The 6000-nt window shown below is 37.4% G+C and overlaps 1 non-coding gene across 1 annotated transcript; it reads left to right on the forward strand.

The window, feature by feature from the left end:
• Positions 1–4383: 4383 nt before the first annotated feature.
• Positions 4384–4469, forward strand: TRNAY-GUA (transfer RNA tyrosine (anticodon GUA)). Its single transcript is given in 2 exon segments — positions 4384–4420; positions 4434–4469. It is a non-coding gene; the product is annotated as a tRNA-Tyr (tRNA).
• Positions 4470–6000: the final 1531 nt, after the last annotated feature.

Consider the following 6000-nt stretch of genomic DNA (forward strand, 5'->3'; position numbering starts at 1 on the left):
TTTGGCCAAAATTACGTTGTAACGCTCCACCCACACATACATATAAAGCTTCGTTTTGCCTCTATCAAATTCGAAAGGGGAAGGGGGTTGTGGAGCCGTGATATGTGATATGTGCAAACGCCGGGATATGTGCAAACAACGGTATATGTGCAAAATTTCGCCGGGATTTGTGCAAACGCCACGCTGGAAAATGTGCAAATCTGTCAAAATTTATCAACGGCATCTGTTCAAACGTGACGACGGGATATGTGCAAATGAACAATTTTCACGGGAAAAGTGCAAACCTCCGGGATATGTGCAAATTACTGTTTTTATCCATATTAAGGATATTTATCATGAAATGTTTCATAACATTACTGTTAAAATGAGAAACATGCCTGCATAAGGGAGAAGCTACAGCTAGTGTCATCGGCAATGAAACGCTTTTCAGAGAGGCAGTGGGGGGGGGGGGGGGGCACCAGGCTTAGTGGACATTTGCTCTGGCGACAATTGCTCCGATGGAAATTCTAAACATTAAGCGAAACATAAAAGCTAACCTCCAAAACTAAATACACCCTAATCGTAATCATGACAATATTCTGAACCAAAAACTCTATCACAATCCTAAAACTTATCCTATGCCTTCTGAGATATTAATTGTCGCAATTTTCGCAGGAGTATATGTCGTGTCACCTTAAAGGGACATTTAGTACTGTTTCGAACACTGCATGGGGCAATTATTAAAGGGGGTGGGAGAGGCAAGCATGATTTCCACTGATGCACACATTGAACTTGATCTGTTGATTTCATTTCCAGATTTCATCAGAAGTTGTCGAATTTCTTTAAAATTTAATTATAAACCCAAAATGTTTTGATTACTATGCCATTTGATATTAATTTTTTTATGAATCTATGAACATTCAAACAAGACATTGTTTCCTATCTCTTTTAACACACCCAAAGTGACGTCAGCTTGTGTAATATCAGCCACATGTGTAAAAACACTGTACCCACTAACGTATATAAAAATATTTCCCACACAATCATGTCATACTAGCGCACTTTACCAACAAGAGGCATTAATTTTGAACTATATACCCACAAATGCGATGCACTTTACTCTCTAAATGAAATATTTTTAGGTTGCAATTCATACACCTCGATTTTACAACGAATGTTCCATATGATATGAATGCAGGGGCTGCGATCCGGGGGAAGGGGGGGCAGGGGGTTCACAGTGCCCCCACTTTTTGAAGCACTAAACAGTTTTCCCTTTTAACCCAAGAACTTTGCCCCTTTCATCTTAGAAGGACCTGTTTATGTGTTAAAGTGTGCCCCTTTACCTTTTTATAAATATAAGTGCCCATTCTCGTATCAGATAAGTTTCCATTCCTTAAAACCGTTCTTTTCATGCCCTGTCATTGTCCGTTTTCCTTATTTCGCGTTCTCATCCCTTCTAAAAGTGCATATTTTAATAATAAAAATCATTTTAATATGTTCCTCTCGCCCCTTTAACCCTATCTAAGCCGGGGGGGGGGGGGGGCCTCGGAGGCCGATGCTGGTAGTCTCCTTTTCCAGACCCAATGCGACCTTACCCTACAAGATGAAGGTTATTAGTTTACTTTTTAATACTCAGTCTTGGCCATATATTCTTCCAAACAACAGGATTAACGCTATACCTGGACTAGCTAAGCGTAGTCTTTACTCAGAACCCGGTGGTTAAAAAGAGAAATAAACTTTACAATTTAAACCTCACCATCTTCTAAACCATTGCCATGTCATCAAGCATATGGATATAGAGTTATTATTTTCTCCAGACCCAGTCATTTGAAAAAAAAAATCAAGAATCTTCGAAACGTCAATCCCGTCATCTTCAATACAAGAACCTGTAATGTAGCACATGGGTATACAGCGTAATTATACAGTGGGTGTACAGTGTAGTTTTTTTAATAAATGGATTTGGAGTAAAGGCTATGCTATAGGTACCCGTGCTTTGTTATACTTATAGACTATTAGTTTGGAAGATGATGGGGTCTTACTATTTAAGTTTTTTTTATCACCAGGTTTGGAGTAAAGACTACACTCTATATCCATTTTTTTCCCACAGATATGAGACGGTGGGGTCGTCAAATTGAAGATCTCCTAATTTTTTTTAATAACAGCGTCTGGGGTAAAGACTGTGCTCTTATATCCATGCTTTCTTACAGGGTCTTATTTTTTAAGATTATAACATAATTTTTTTAAACGGGTCTGGAGTAAAGACTACGATATGTACCCTTGCTTTATAACGGAGTCTTAGTCTTGGGTATTAATTCTGAAGGTTTTTTAATCAAACCTCTGGAGAAAAGACAACGCTTTATATCCATCTTTTTCACAGGGATGAGACTGTGGGGTCTTGAAAATTTGTTTAAATAAACGGGTCTGGAGAATTGAGAATACGTTATATACACGTTCTTTATAACAGAGTCTTAGTAGTGGAAGATGGCGGGCCTAAAGGAGAAATATATTGATTATGAATGTGGTCTTATTATATATGAATGGAAAGGTAATGATGTGGGGATTATCAGTGGGTCATTAAAAAAATACCGAAAATAATACATTAGGTGAAAATCGCCGATTAAAAAACGCTAAAATGCCTCTCCGAAATATGCCTCGCATCGGTCTCTGAATTGACTCAAATTTGATGACGTCAGTGTCTGTACGAAAGGCGTGATTGGCTCTCCCACGTGAAGCTCCACTTGCATGCAAAACCAGTTGCGAGGGTACGTTTTCTCCACACTGTCACTGAATACTTCGATCACGAAATGAAAGAAAACCCAGAATTTTATCTAGATTTGGATTTTCAAATTGATGATTTTGAAGATGAAGAGAATGATGATGAAATGAACAACAAAGTGACATAGTTGGAGGTAAATTGGGGGAATTACGAGGTTTTATCGTAATTTAAAAAATAATACAAGATGTTACTATATTTTTATATAGATAAATGATTCCCCGAGTTTCGTAATTTTGTAAAATTAATGAGATAAAAATTACATCTAACAGAACGAGTGACAATCTATCCCAGCCACATGAAGTTTATCGTCGGTGCATACCGTCTGCTGCTATTCGTTGATTTGCCTTCAGGTTCGGATTATATTCACTTGTTTGTAAGTACAGTTATATCATTATTTTCCTTCTTCATAGTCACAGAGGTAAGAGGGCATGCCGGTAAGAGACTCTGTCTGGACAGTGTGGTAATTCATTTTCATGAATTCAATTTGGCCCGCGCGGTGTAGCTAGCACTTTTAGCAGCTACATGAGTTGGTAGCGAATCGGCATGTGATCGTGTTGCAAGTTGAATTGTCCGACTCATCATCATTTTTGTTTTGAATAATATTTTATTTTCTGTCTCTTTCAAATCAATAGGTTTACAATCACAATTCATATAAATAAAGATTATTTGTATGTATACAATCAATAAACAATCAAACAAATAAATATATCAATATCAATGAGATTACGAATATTTTTAAAATGATTACAAATGAAATTAAACTGCTAAATTTCTCTTCTATAACAATGTGAAAGCAGAGGGGAAAAACCCGTATCAATCGACAAAATAAAAAAAACGTACTTTGTAAAAAATGACTTTTTCCCTGAATAGAATAGAAATAATCTCTTTCGCACATATTAATTGTACAAGAAATAAAAAAAGGATAAAAGATTATTTTGAAGGTTAATTAGAGGAAGGTTATCCTAAAACGTCCCTACACACTCACCTTACCCCATACCCCCTCCCCCCTCATCTCTCTCCCCAGACACTCACACAAGCTCACTTCAACTCACCACCACTCACAGCTCCCCCCCCCTCTTCCCCGTCACAAAACTCACACATCCATCTACACACGTACACCCACACACAATCGGCGTAATTCCCCCAATTTACCTCCAACTACGTCACTTTGTTGTTCACTTCATCATCATTCTCTTCATCTTCAAAATCATCAATTTGAAAATCCAAATCTAGATAAAATGCTGGGTTTTCTTTCATATCGGGATCGAAGTATTCAGTGACAATGTGGAGAAAACGTACCCTCGCAACAGCTTTTGCATGCAAGTGGAGCTTCACGTGGGAGAGCCAATCACGCCACTCGTACAGACAGTGACGTCATAAAAAAATCCCCAATTTCGCGGACATAATTCTGCGTGTTTGAAGCATTCAGAGAGAGAACTTTAAACTATCACTAACTGAGTTTCATCGGTCTCCATGATAAATGATGTACACCATCGTGTTCTTCTTATTTTCTCCTTTAATTTGATATATGATTCTCCATTTTTACGATTTTCAATATATTTCTTAAATAGTTTTGAATTTGTTTAATCACCCGGTCTGGAGCAAAAACTACACTCTAAACCCAGTAACCACCGATAGCTCAGTTGGTAGAGCGGAGGACTGTAGATGATTGATGATTAACCTTATGTCGCTGGTTCGAATCCGGCTCGGTGGATGTGTTTTTTTTGGCGCAAATATTCACTACTGAATGACACGCGCCGTATAAGCTAAAACAACAACAACAACAACTTATTCGATAGGAATTAGACGGTGAGGTATTAAATTATATTTTTTTTTTATTGATACAACAAGGTCTAGGGTAAAGATTACATTCTATATTCATTTCTACAAGGTCTTAATTTGGTAAACGGTGAGGTGTTGCAGTTTTTTTTTATTATTTTTGAATGGCTATGCTCCTTATGTATGCTTTAGTACAGGATCTTAGTTCAGAAGGATCTTCAAATGATTAAATGACCGGGTCTGGAACATTAAAAGACTACACTCTACATCCATGTTATTCCAAACGATAGTGGGTCTTCAATTTAAGGTTGGTGCCCCCCCCCCCCCCCCCCCCGCCGCCTCTCTGAAAAGCGTTTCATTGCCGATGTCATTGTAGCTTCTTAATACCAATGAATAGACCATTTAATTCTCTTTAAAATGATACCCTACTTTATTGATATTGTTTTTCCTACAAGATATATAGGGGTGGTACTTGCATGTGACGTCACAAATGAAAAGACAAAATTCTCGTAATCTAAGTATTATCTTTGATTCATTTTCCTTAAATTTTCTCCAATATATTTCATGATTTTCTACTAATTTCTACAATAAAGTTTAGGTGGCATTCCCCTTCAAAGTTTACCTGACGCTTTAGAAGAGGCATTGCTGTTTCTACAGTGCGTCCCAAAAAAAACTATACACTTTTGAAATGGCTGCCAAATAAAAAATATATCACTTTGGGGGAAAACACTTACATACATGGAAGCCTATAAAGTCAACTTTCAAATGACACCAAAAAGTTGGAAAACTTTTCATGCTTGAGCAAGCACTGCCCACTAAAACAAAGGGTATGAAAATTAGGGTGGGCAGGAATTAGCCTTCCAATTTCTTTCAGTTTTTGAGATGCGAGTCCCTTGGAACTTGCAAAGTTGAGGATGTTTTGATAAATCAATGATCAAGCATTATCAATTTAGGTTTTTAGAGCAAATTTTAAGAATTATTAAATTGAAATTTAATGTATGAGTGAACATGAAATACAATTTTTCACTTTTTAAGTGGATCTCAGCAATGTGTTCATGGAAGTCAGAATAGGGATAGGACTTAGGTGGGGGAAGTAGGTTGACGGGATATGGGTCAACAGAACACTTAACCCCCCCCCTCTCTCTCTCTACCCCTTTCACCCCTCCTGAGAGACTAGCCTTTGCTAGGGTGAGCAGGAATTAGCCTTAATTCCTTATTTTTTTTTGAGGTGAGTCCTTTGGAACTTGCAAAGTTAAGGGTGTTATGCTAAATTACTGATAAATGGAGATCCGTTTTGGTTTCTTAAGCAAATTTCACGAGTTACTAAATTGAAATGTAATGCATGAGTAAACAGGAATTGTAATTTTAGTGTAGCATTTTTCGTTTATTATGTGGATCTTAGCAAGTGTGCTTGTGAGAGTCAGAGTAATGTGATGGTACCTGTTACATGCAAGGGGATGAGATAG

This window comes from Lytechinus pictus, chromosome 8, assembly GCF_037042905.1.
Source record: "Lytechinus pictus isolate F3 Inbred chromosome 8, Lp3.0, whole genome shotgun sequence".
NCBI lineage: Eukaryota > Metazoa > Echinodermata > Echinoidea > Temnopleuroida > Toxopneustidae > Lytechinus > Lytechinus pictus.